The sequence below is a fragment of the Leopardus geoffroyi genome, chromosome X, assembly GCF_018350155.1.
Source record: "Leopardus geoffroyi isolate Oge1 chromosome X, O.geoffroyi_Oge1_pat1.0, whole genome shotgun sequence".
Lineage (NCBI taxonomy): Eukaryota > Metazoa > Chordata > Mammalia > Carnivora > Felidae > Leopardus > Leopardus geoffroyi.
The window spans coordinates 89,574,011-89,588,037 of record NC_059343.1 but is presented as its reverse complement, the minus strand read 5'-3'; the positions used below and the strand labels follow the sequence as shown (position 1 = coordinate 89,588,037).

The following is a 14,027-nucleotide window of genomic DNA, read 5'->3' as shown; positions in this document are numbered from 1 at the left end:
AATCTTAGCAGGCTTCAGGCTCTGAGCTATCAGCACAGAGCCCGACACAAGGCTCAAACCCACAAACTGTGAGATCATGACCTGAGCCGAAGTCAGACACCTAACAGACTGAGCCACCCAGGCACCCCAAACTTTCTAAAACCAAGAACTAAGACAACTCTGAATCAACATGAAACCCCAGATAACTATAACACAGCGTGGTATTCTTTCTAAAAACTAGCTTTTAGGCCTAAATAAGCCTACTTGAAGGTAGCATATTTTCATAAATTACCTTTTACTATTATTAATCATAGTGACAACTAAAGTCCTTGCTAAGTGAGATGGTCCTGCCCACTGTTCCTACACAAAGTCAGCCACAGACAGTCATGTTTTATACTATATGACCCAGAATTCCCATGCATGACTATGGGTAATTATAGACCAGGAAGGAGCAATGTAACTCAAAAATAATCAATCCATTGACTGGCCAGTAGACTAGGAGGTGGCCAGCATGAAAAAAAAAAAAAACCAAACCAAACAGATTGAGCAGATTTCCTCCCATGATTTTGAACTAGGAAACAAGAGACTAATGTAGGTAGCAATGGGAACAAAGCCAAGAGGTCATGATACAGAATGGCCTCAAAGGCTATGTTGGCCATGTGCAAGCCTGTAATAAGAGTGAATAAAAACTATGAGGTAGAGAAAAAAAGAACAAAATAAATACATATAGACAATATGGAATCTTGAAGCTCAAAAACAATTTATCTTCTCTTCGCTGCCTCACTTTTGGAATGCTCTACAGTTCCATTCTACAATAACCACTCCACCCATATCTTGGGCTAGACTGGATATCTAGTTCTCACAACCCAGATTATACCTACCAGTTCCCAAAATAAAAGACTGTTTCTCCAATCAAAATTCAAACAAATCATATTGCATTGATTAATTTGACTGAAATTATAAATATTTTGTTATGGCTTTTTATAAAAGGCAGCTACATGAGATACCGTGTTTTATGAAATTCTATTTCATGAAAATTCAGATTTTCACAGAAAACCCTGCGAATATCATTCCTTACAAAACTAGATATCCCTTTAATCTTCCTTAGTAATTTATGGAAAATTTTCCAGAAATGTGTTTACTGAGAATAGCGGAGAAAGCAAATAGTGAAAATCACTAATATCTCAAAAATAAATACATAAAAAGGAATTCATTAAGAATAGGAAGTTCAGGGGCGCCTGGGTGGTTCAGTCGGTTAAGCCTCTGACTTCAGCTTAGGTCATGATCTCATGGTGAGTTCAAGCCCCGTATCAAGCTCTGTGCTAACAGCTGAGAGCCTGGAGCCCACTTCGGATTCTGTGTCTCCCTCTCTCTCTGCCCCTCCCCCGTTCATGCTGTTTCTCTTTCCTTCAAAAATAAACATTAAAAAAACGGTTTTAAAAGGAAGAGGAAGTTCGACAATTCATAATATTCAAAAGGAATTTTTAAAAGTAAAAATAAGTGGTTGTGCTCTAACAAATGAAATATACAAAGGAATCAGCAGTTTGAAATATATACTCATTCCCAATATTCCTATTAACATGTCATTCAATTTAAAACATATTTTGCTTTTTTAAATTTTTAAAAATTGTTTATTTTTGAGAAAGAGAAAGAGTGCGAACAGAGAAGGGGCAGAATCTGAAGCAGGCTCCAGGCTCCGAGCTCTCAGCAGAGAGACAATGTGGGGTTTGAACCCATGAACCATGAGATCATGATCTGAGCTGAAGTCAGAAGCCTAACCAACTGAGCCACCCAGGTGCCCTAAAAACATATTTTAAAGTGGGCTTCGGAACACCTGGGTAGCTCAGTTGGTTGATCGTCTGACTTCAACTCAGGTCATGATCTCACAGTTCACTACTTCAAGCCCTGCATAGGGCTCTGTGCCAACCAACAGCTCAGAACCTGGAGCCTGCTTCAGATTCTGTGTCTCCCCCTCCCCACCTGTCTATCAAAAATAAATAAACATTTTAAAAATTTTTAAAAAGATAAAGTGGGTTTCAACTGTAACATGTCAGGAAGCATACTTGTTTTGCTTTCCAGGATATCTATTTAAATATGAACGTTACACAGGTTTCTATAGACTCCCTGATCTTTTTTGAATAAAGAGGAAAATACAATGCAACTCATATTTTTAACATTATCAGCCATTTATTAATGTCGATTTCTCATATCAAAGGTTGTATATGCCTTTCCTTTTGACATATATTACCAATTCACTAAATATACTTAAAATGCTGTGTATTGATGGTCAGAAAACACCTATATAAGTCATAATTAATTCATTTGACAATCAAGTCAATACATGTAGAAATCCAAAACCTTAAAAAATAGTAAAACCAGAAATATCCTTGTAACTTAAAAACTGATATACAAGGTTGATATTCCTTTTTGTACTTACTACTAATACCATAAATAGGCCTATTCAAATAATAAATTTATCATGCCATTTACTTGCTGAAATAAATCTATATAGATGCTGTTATTGCTATATTACTTGTCATATCACATTTTAAATTCCATGAACTCAGGGATACTTTTTTTTTTTTTTGCTTTTAAACCGCTTTATTAATTTAATGTTGTGAAAAGGATAGTTTTTCCTAAAATTAAGTGAAATTGCCCTACTGGACAGAAAGTTTCATACTGAGACAAAACAATATTTAATTATAAATTGGTAAGTAGAAACATCAAAAGGTTTACAGAAAAATGAAATCACAAAACTACAAGCTTGTAGAGCAGAGGCCACATTATTAACCTCCGTGAAAACCTTAGGATTCAAGGTATAAGGCAAAAGTCATGACTATCAGGTTCAGGAGTTTGGAAGCACTTATGATGCCTCATTTGCTGCTCCTTAGTCTTTCTCTTGATTTCCATCATCTGCTGTATGAACTTTTCTACACCATCTCCCTCTTGATTGTGATCAATATGCCTGTTAGGTATGTTCCACCGAAAATTAGGGACAAGTCATCTCATTGGCCCCAGGCTAACATTTCCTCCAGGCTTCTGGCTTTCACTCCCTCTCGAATTGAGTGATTCCTCTCCATTCTGCACAGGGCCCTGTTCTCTTTCATTTTCCTGCTGGGCATTTTCTATGTTGAGATTTTTCACCGCTTGTTTCTCTTTGAATGCCATTGCTCCTAGGTCTATCCTTGCAGTTTCCTCCTCATTCCAAGGCTCACTGCAAGTGTGCCGCCAAGCAGTTAGACCTGAACACCTGTTCCCCCTTCACTTCCTAATCTTTGGGGCCACCCCTGGCCCACAAACCTTCAGGGCCACTGGAAGCAGGCACCACACAAAGGGAGCAAGGGAACGACCAACTGCTGGGTCTTGGGATCCTTTCTTTTAACAGCTATATGTTGCCAGACCCCAGCAAAATACAGGGAAAACTGTAGGGGCTCCATAAATACTTGTTGAATGAATAAATGACTCAAGAAAACTCAAGAAAAATTGATATTCCTATTTCAAGGAAGAGTTAAAAACTTACCTAAATGTTTGCATTACTCCATTAATGGGATATCTCCAGTACAGCCCTTTTATTTCTACTCTTTCCTAAATATGTAATCACTTAGTCCTACCTCCTAAGTTGACTCTCTTCATACCCTCTCTTTCTCTTGATACTGGGGTTAAAATTGCCAAATAAGAAAATTTTCAAAGATTATACCCTCCCTCTGCTAAACCCTATTCCTTTAGTCAGGAATCCCTCCCTCATCCTATCATATTTATTTAGTACCAAAGACAGAAATCTTTACAGTAAATATCATTACAAAAATTCCTTAGTGTACAACATTAATGTCCTTTCCTTAGTACAATTTCTCATTTGTTTATAGGGTTATAACTTTTAAAATCAATATTAATACTGCAAATAAAATAGTATCTATCAATTGCAATGGAGCAAGATAAATATATCTGCATTATGAATGAATGAATGAATGAATGAATGAATAAGTAAATAAATAGTGAATGAATAGTAATGAATTTAATCATTCTCAGCAAGCCTAAACTTTGAAATTCAGATTACTGTATGTAGTCTCATCTGACACCAAAACAAGGAAAACACAAAAGAGACTATTCTGGGTAGAAAAACCTAAATAATGGAGTGCCATACCACGCTCATGCATTGGAAGACTCTACATAGAAAATACGTCAATTCTCCCAAATTGATCTGTAGGTTTGATTAATTCCAATTAAAATTCCAGCAAGGACTTATTGACACAAACTAATTATAAAATTTATATAAAATGGGCACTAGAATACCTAAAACTACCTTGAGAAAAAAGAATAAAGTGGGAAGAAGAATCTGTCTACTTAATATTAAGGCTTACCATATAGTTACAGTAATCAAGACAGTATGTTATTAATGAAAAAAGAGACACCCATATCAGTGGAACAGAGTAAAGAGCCCAGGAATAGATACACACAAACAAACCCAGGTGATTTTTTTTTCAAAACTATAAGAGCACTTCAATGGAGAAAAGAAGAAACTTTTTCAACAAATAGTGCTGAAGAAATTAAACATGGATCACAGACTTAAATGATTAAAATGAAAGTATAAAACTATTAGAAAATATTTAGTATCCAGGGATAGGTGAAGTGTTGTTAGATGACACCAAAAGCACAACTCGTAAGAAGAAATTATTGAATCATTGGACTTCATCAAATGTTAAATCTTTTGCTCTGCAAAAGATCCTATTAAGAGGATGAAAAGACAAGCTACAGATTGGGAAAAAATACTTACAAACCACATATCCAACAAAGAACTAAATCTAGAATATATAAAGAACTCAAAAACTCAATAGTAAAAACACAAAACAAACAGTCCAATTAGAAAATGGGCAAAAGACAATGAAGAGCCATTTCACTGAAGAGGATACAAAGACGGCAAACAAACACACCAAAAGATGTTCAACATCATTAGCCATTAGAGAACCACAAACTGAAACCACATTGCGCTATTACGACAAACCTATAAGAATAGCTAAAATGAAAAATAGTGTCAACGGTATATACTGGTGAGGGTGAGGAAAAAACTGGATCACTCATTTAGGGTAAGAATGCTACTCTGTAAAACAGTTTGACAGTATCTTATAAAAGCAAACATGCAACTACTATATGACCCAGCAATTTTACCCCTGGTCATTTAGCCCAAGAAATGAAAATTTGTGTTTACACAAAAACCTGTGCAGTAATATTCATAGCAGCTTTATTTGTAATAGCCCAAAAGTGGAATCACCCCAGATTTCCCTCAATATGTGACTGGTTTAGTAAACTGTGGTACATACATAACATAGAATATTACTCAGTAATAAAAAGGAATAAACTATTGATAATCAGAAAAACTTAGATGTATCTCCAGGGAATTACACTGATCAAAATGCTAATCACATAAGGGGCACCTGGGTGGCTCAGTCAGTTGAGTGTCCGACTTCAGCTCAGGTCATGATCCATGGCTCGTGAGTTTGAGCTCCATGTTTGGCTCTATGCTGATAGCTCAGAGCCTGGAGCCTGCTTCAAATTCTGTGTCTCTGTCTCTCTGTGCCCCTCTCCTGCTCATGCTCTCTTTCTCTCAAAAATAAATAAACATCAAAAAATTATTTAATTAAAGATGCTAATTACATAAAATTTCATACTGTATTATTCTATTTATGCAACATTTTTGAAGGACAAAATTTTAGAAATAAAGAACAGATTATGGGTTGCCATGAGTTAGGATGATGGGGGGGAAGGGAAAAAACGGGAGATGTGTATGGTTATAAAAGCACAATAAAATATCCTGTGGTGTTGAAACTGTTCAGCATTTTAACTTCGGTCATGGATACATAAATCTACATATGTGATAAAATTGTACAGAACTAAAACCCACACACACAAATGAACACAAGTAAATATGGTGAAATCTGAATAGACTGATAGATTGTGTTAACATTAATATACTGGTTGTGATATTATACAATAGTTTTGCAAGGTGTCACTATTTGGAGGGAACAGGTAAAGTATACAAAAGAACTCTCTGTATTATTTCTTAGAACTGCATGTGAATCCATAATTATTTCAATAAAATTTTAAATTAAAAAAAGGTCATTTGAAAAGCTGTTCACTCTGTTATAGAACCTTCTAAATTACTTAATATTAACAATGACCAGAACTTTAATTGCACATTTCAAATTGCCTACATAAATTGGGAACATAGTGACATGAAACAATTAATATACCTTACCACAGCACCCAATCTACCCACTATTGCCCAGTAAATGTTTGGAACTGCCTCTGGTTAAAAGTAAAGTAGGACTTTGACGGAAGAAAATGAAGAACAGTAAGGAAATATATGTACAATTAAAAAAAAATCTACCTCTTCAATGCTATTATTAGAGGAGAATTTTGAGTAATTATTTTCAATACGAAGTCAATAATATCAGCAGAAAGCAAAGTCGAGCAGCATTAGAATAAGACATTATGCAAAAATGAAATAAAAACTAGGTGGAAAAGTGTTTTTAAAAATGCAACCTCAGAACCCCAAAGTAAATGTGCTTCAATTCAATTCAACAAACATTTTATGAGTATGGAGTCTATGCTAGTGCTAAAGGGGAATGCAAATTATATCCTCTAGAAGTTCACAATCTAGTGAGAAAGGCAGACACATAAATAACTAATGATGATACATGGCAGACATTGATAAGTGCCATAATAGAAGTGATATACAATGCCATAGACAAAGCTCTGAGAACAATTTGTTGTATGATGCAAAGGAGTCCAGAGCCATTTATGAATCAGCCAGCACATTTAAATATACACTGAACTTCTAACCTTCCTATAATGTGTCTTAGTCATTGAGAAAGAAAATTGCAAATGCATATTTTAAATGAGAACATATAATTTTAAATTTTTTTTTTTCAACATTTATTTATTTTTGGGACAGAGACAGAGCATGAACGGGGGAGGGGCAGAGAGAGAGGGAGACACAGAATCGGAAACAGGCTCCAGGCTCTGAGCCATCAGCCCCAGAGCCTGACGCGGGGCTCGAACTCACGGACCGTGAGATCGTGACCTGGCTGAAGTCGGACGCTTAACCGACTGCGCCACCCAGGCGCCCCAGAGAACATATAATTTTAAATAATTCTGTGTAAATTCTAATACACGGGTAAGTTTCTTAGTAAAAAATAATTCTTTTTTCTTAAGATAGAAACATTTTAAGTATGAAATATACTAAAAACCAACACAATATTGGTTTAAATTTCTTATAAGTAATTTAAATCATTTAAAATTACTAGGGGATATTGGTTCAGTTGTTTATCTACTATGATACGTTAGCTGTATAAGGAGTTAACTGTAAAAAGCTAGTGAATTTTTAAAACACATAAAATGTTCTGACTTAGAGTTTAAGGTGCTCTTTGGAATTACCCTTGTTTTCTTGTGTAAAAAAAAAAAAAAAAAAAAAAAAAAACATGTTCATTGGTATAAGTTAAGGAGAAAAGATATTATGCCATCAGTCCAGTAGCATCCCAACCATCATAAAAAGGGAATTATTTTTATAAATATCACAGGGTCTTAAATATATGAAAAGATGCTCAACCTTACTCAGAACATAAATGTAAATTAAAACCACAATGAGATATCATTTTTCACCTATCATATTAGCAAAGATATAATGTTTGATAGCACAATGTGTTGGTGAGGGTTGGGGAAACAAGCACTTTTATCTATTACTAGTATAAGTATAAATTGGTACAACCTCTATGGAGGATAATTTGGCAATATCCATCAAAATGACAAAGGCACATACCATCCAACCCAGCAATTCCATTTCTAGAAAATTATCCTACAGATAGTACACATCTGAAATGACCTATTACAAGGTTATTTGTTGCAGAAAGGTAATAGCAAAAGTCAGGAAACAAGCTACATATTTCTCAGCAGAGGATTGGTTAAATAAATTATGGCACATCCATACAATTGAATAATACTACGTAGCCAGAGCTCTTTATGTACTAACATGGAATGATCTTAAGCAAAGTACAGAAAATGTATAAAAATAGGAAACATAAGTAAGTATGTGCATGTTTGCAAGTGCCCATGGTTATATATGCATGAAATAGCTCTAAAAGCAAAAACAAGAGAAGTTAGTTAACACAGGATGCCTTTAGGAAGAACTATGTGGCTGGGCACAAAAAATGAAAGACTTTTAATTGTATAGATTCTAATAACTATCAAAATTTGAGCCACCTGAGTGTATCACCTAATCAAAAATAAGTGTAAGTTGTGGGATGGTGGGGAGAAAAAGAAAAACAATCCAAAGCAGCACAGCACATCTTCCAGAGCAAATTATTACAGCTAATTTCGGTTTAAAAAACACCTTGGTGCAGGGGAAGAACCAAAGGAAAATTTATTTCAGTCACAGAGTCAGCAGTTAAACAGGCTGATGTTTGTTTCATGGCATTGTAATTTTTCAAGTTATTATATGTATTATAAGTATTGCTAAGTATTATAAATATTGTAGGGACAACCCCACTGAATTTTCCCAATTAGCTACAGGAGAGCTTTACCTTTAGCAGATCCTCGAGATCCAAAAGAAAATACTTGGTCAGGGAATCTACATTTTGGAATAAATCAATATTTTGCACATAAAGTGGAACTATGTTAACAACATTGTGAGCATCATTACTTTCAAATTAGTGTATATGGAATAAACAACTTTGATTTACTTATTTTTCCTTTGAAAACTATTAGTTAACTCTCTTTTTTCTCTCACTTTCACCATCCCTCCATCCCTTACTCTCTGCCTCTGTCTTACACACACACACACACACACACACACAGTTTTAGAACTCAATATAGATCATTATTTCGTTCTCAGCCCTATGTACAATTCTACTATTGCACTCATCATGCTATATTGTAATCTGCTTCTCAACAGAACTGTAGGTTTTTTGAGCGTGAGGAGATTATGTACTAGTCAACCTGGCGCATGTACCGGAATGCAAAAGTTTGATGACTGTCTCACAAACCTCCTCCTCCAAACACTTTCTAATGTAATGATCATTTACTTTATTCCGATAATTTATTTTTTATTTTTATTTTTTAAGTTTATTTTTGAGAGAAAGAGAGAGCAGGGGAGGGGCAGAGAGAGAGGGAGAGAGAGAATCTCTCAAGCAGGCTCTGCACTGTCAGCACAGAGCCTGACCCAGGGTTTGAACTCACTAACCAAGAACTGCAAGATCATGACCTAAGCTGAAATCATGATAATTTTTTTGGGGGGGAGAGAGTGGGGGCATGCGTGAGTGAGGGCAGATGGGCAGAGGAAGGGAGAGAAAGAGAGAGAGAGACAGAGAGAATCTTAAGTGAACTCCACATTCAGTGTGGAGCCAGCCAGATGCGGAGCTCCATCGCACAACCCTGGGATCATGACCTGAGCCGAAATCAAGAGTCCAACACTCAGCCAACTAAGCCACCCACTTGACACTATTCTGATAAATTTAAATCAGAAAAAAATAACAATATCATATCCTTCCACATGTTTCTTGTTTTGTAAACTTTGAGAAATTCTATATTAATTTTAGACAGTATATCTGAACATTTGCATATAGGACTATTTATATTTGGCATTTAGACCAAAGGACATTAAAATAAAAATATTTTTCGGGGCGCCTGGGTGGCTCAGTCAGCTGAGCGTCCGACTTCAGCTCAGGTCATGATCTCCTGGGTTCGAGCCCTGCGTGAGCTCTGTGCTGACAGTTCGGAGCCTGGAGCCCACTTCAGATTCTGTGTCTCCCTCTCTCTGCCCCTTCCCCACTCATGCTCTGTCTTTGTCTCTCACAATGAATAAACGTTAAGAAATTTTTTTAAATAAAAATATTTTTCAAGGTATCATTTGAAAGCATAAATAAAAAATTTTCTTATGCATAGTGTACTAGTTTGAATAGTCCTCCCAAAATTCATGCCCACCCAGCCCCTCAGAAGGTGACCTTATTTGGAAATAGGGTCTTTGCAGATGTAATTAAGTTAAAATGCAGTCAAATTGGATTAGGGTGGGTCCTAATCCAATGACTTGGCGTCTTTACAAAACAGGGGAGATTTGGATACAGAGACACACACAGAGGGAAAACATCATGTGATGATGAAGGTAGAGATTGGAATGATGTATGTATAAGCCAAGGACTGAAAGGAACCACCAAAAGCTAAGAAAAAGAAAGGAATGATCCTCTCCTAGAGCCCTCCGAATGAGAATGGCCCTTCTGACACTTGGTTTCAGACTTCTAGCTTTCAGAATTGTGTGAGGCAATATTTTTTTGTTATCTTAAACCACCCATTTTGTGGTACTTTGTTAGGGCAGCCCTTGGTATCCATGGAATATTATATGTTCATTGCCAAGTAAAATGAAATAGTTAACTAATGTTAACAGCATTATCTTGGTTCTAAAAACATCCTAGTATTTTCCAGCTTGATTGTAATGAGATAATCAACAAAGGGGTAAAAATTATCTTCCACATCTCCCAATGTGAGGCTCTGGGAGTCAGTTTAATCACACAAATCCCAAATAAATCAAGTGCATTCCTAGATCCAGATTTTGTTCCAGCTGTCTATGAACCAAGAGGGGTGCCTTCACCGGACACTGACTCTGCCAGCACTCTGATCTTGGATTTTTCAGCCTCCAAAACTGAGAAATAAATTTCTCACCCCAACTATGATACTTTGTTATAGCAACCTGAATGGACTAAGACAGTAATTCATTCTGTAAGTACAATAAAAGAAAAAATACTATATAATCATCTCTGTACATGCAGAATTATAGTAGCCATTTCTGATTAAAACTCTCACCAAACTAGGAATAAAAGGTAACTTCTTTAATCTGATAAAAGGCAGCCCATAAGGCACACAGCTAACACAGAGTTTCTCAACAGTAGAACTATTGACATTTTGGCCTGGATGATTCCTTGTCATGCAGACTAGATGGGTATAGGTACTGTGTTTTGGAGGTTAGTGAGCAGCATCTCTGGCCTGTACCCACTAGACACCAACAACAGCTCCCAATCATGACAACCAAGAATGACTCTAGACATTTCCAACTGTTCTCTGAGGGCAAAGTTTATGAACCCATTGAGAACCATTGAACTAACATCACATTTAATGGTAACAGACTGAATGATATCCCCCTCGTAATTGGAACAGGGCAGAAATGACTAATCTCATCACTTTGCTCTCACTGCCTCTACTGAATATTGTACTGGTGGTCCTATCCAAGACAGCAAGGAAAGATACACAACTAATAGGCAGAGAGAATGGAAGGGGAAAAGTAAAACTTTTCAAAAATGGCATAATTGTACATATAGAAAATCCTGAACGATCTACAAAAAGTTACTACTAAATATAATACAACTGGTACACTGAAATGTATATGGCACTGCCAAGAAAAATTAAAGAATACCTAAAGAATAAATATAACATAGACATACAAAGAGAGATTTAATATCATTAATGTCAATTAGGCTATAGATACAAACACAATCCAAATAAACTTGCACTGCCTGATTTCAAGCCTTATCATAAAGCTAGAATAATCAAGACAGTGTGATATTAGTATAAGGATAGGCAAGCAGATCAACAAAACAGAGTATATGGTCCAGAAATAGATTCATACATAATATGGGCAATTGACTTGCAAAAAAAGTGAAAAGTAACTCAATAGGAAAAGGATTGTCTTTCAAAAAATAGTGAAAGAACAACTGGATTTTCATATTAGAAATATTTTGGACATCAGTGAAATGGTTGAGTAGGAAACTCTGAGCACCTGTCCCTCCACAGAAACATCAAAAAATCAAGGAAGAACTGTCAAAATTAAATTTTTCAGAACTCTGGAAAATGATCCAAACTTTACAACAACCAAGAAAATGTTGAATCAAGAAAAATACAAATGAAAAGTGGTAGAAAAGGTCTGTGGTGCTTTTCTTTGTCCTTACCCAGCTGCCTCCCTGGCTCAGTGGCACCTTCCAAGAGGGCAGCCACCTTCACACTGTGGGACCCTTGTCCTTGGTACCAGAGGCAGCAGAGAAGATTTTGTTCACAAAGTATTGTTTGTCTGCACTAACCTGTCTGGGGGCCACCTGAAGGGCTGATGCAGGGCATTTGTCTTTGTTTCACCTAACTTAGAAAAGACTCAGGACAGCAGAGCAGTAGTCATTGTGAAAAACACTGTAAGGTGAATGGACAATTCACAGTTGCCCGGGGCAAAAGACTGAAGGTAAGGCATATGGATAAACTCCCAAAAGCCTGTGAGGAAAGCAGTGGAGTTTTTTGGGGAAAAAAAAATGCATTGAAAAATGTCCATTGTTTACTGAGGAATTTAAAAAGCCAGGTATATGTCCAGGGGAGGACCCATGCTCAGCAAAGACCTGAGAAAAACTTATGTTTTCAAAATGGCTGATCTCCAAGCACAGTATAAGCAGGAAGTGAAAGCTAAGGCAGAGTTGCAAATGTCCTGGCTAAGTGTTGAAGGACTGCTACAACAAAGAGCCAATGCACAAAGACGGGAGATTTTTCTTCTTCCTCCTCTTTTTTTTTCTCTTTTGTTCTCCTTTTCTCTCTCTCTCTTTTATTGGTTCCTGGCATTCAAAGAAATATCCTTCAAAACGTTATCTCATGGGTGCCTGCGTGGCTCAGCCAGTTAAGCATCTGACTCCAGCTCAGGTCATAATCTTACAGTTCGTGAGTTCAAGTCTTGTGTCAGGCTCTGTGCTGTCGAGCCTTGTGTCAGGCTCTGTGCTGACAGCTCAGAGCCTGGAGCTTGCTGTGGATTCTGTGTCTCCCTCTCTCTCTGCCCCTCCCTCACTTGCAGTCTGTCTCTCTCTCTCTCAAAAATAAACATTAAATTTTTTTTAAAAAAGCTATCTGAGCAATAGTTAAAGCAACACAGATTTCAGTACCACACATGACAAGGTATATGGTCTCTATGTAAATAAGTTGCAAATGTCACTAAACAAATAGATAGCTACTTCCCTCAACAATAAAAAAGAGGAAACTCTAGTAAAGGGAAAAATCTGATTTCCAGTTACCACATTTAAAATAATCAAATTCGGGGCGCCTGGGTGGCGCAGTCGGTTAAGCGTCCGACTTCAGCCAGGTCACGATCTCGCGGTCCGTGAGTTCGAGCCCCGCGTCGGGCTCTGGGCTGATGGCTCAGAGCCTGGAGCCTGTTTCCGATTCTGTGTCTCCCTCTCTCTCTGCCCCTCCCCCGTTCATGCTCTGTCTCTCTCTGTCCCAAAAATAAATAAACGTTGAAAAAAAAAAATTAAAAAAAAAAATAATAATCAAATTCTGTTTTCAACCAAATATTACAAAGTAAAAGGTAAGTGTAGCATGTTTAAGAAAAAATAATTGACAGAAGTTATCACTGAGGAAGTCCAAATGCTGGCCTTATTAGACAAGGACTTTATCTTTTTAATTTATTTTCTCATTAAACTTTAGTTTTCATGGGTCTCAAAATTCTGTGACAGATTTTTGGTCAAGTTATTTCCATTAAAAATTACTAATTTTAAAAACTAATAACTTAAAACTGTCACACACACACACACACAAAAAACAAATGGCCCACAGAACATTCTTCTTTCCTTCTGAAGGTTTTACAATGCATTATTATCATTAACTAGTCTTTTACTATTAAACTTACATGGCCAATTGACAGAAACAGTTCTGAAACCATTCTTCCACCAATGTTTAAAGACTGGGGTGGCAGGTATCAGGGTTAATATTAATTTTGCCTTCTGAGTTTTCTGGGCAGACTTGGTGACCTTGCCAGCACCAGCTGTCTTCTTGCCCACTACTTTAATGACACCCACAGCAACCACCTGTCGCAACCACCTGTCACATGTCATGAACAGTAAAACACCCCAGAGGAGGATAGTCACAGAACCTCTCAACACACATAGGCTTGCCAGGAACCATTTATTAACAATGGCAGCATCGCCAGATTTCAAGAACTTGGAACCATCTTCCAGCTTCTTTCCCGAATGATGATCAATCTTCTC

General features: G+C 36.8%; 1 protein-coding gene and 1 pseudogene across 6 annotated transcripts in view; both read right to left on the bottom strand.

Annotated features, from left to right (window-relative positions):
- COL4A5 (collagen type IV alpha 5 chain) overlaps window positions 1-14,027 on the bottom strand; it is a 247,300-nt gene that overhangs the window by 200,810 nt on the left and 32,463 nt on the right. The gene's annotated exons all lie outside the window — the stretch shown is intronic.
- On the bottom strand, window positions 2,441-4,135 carry LOC123595345 (annotated as a pseudogene).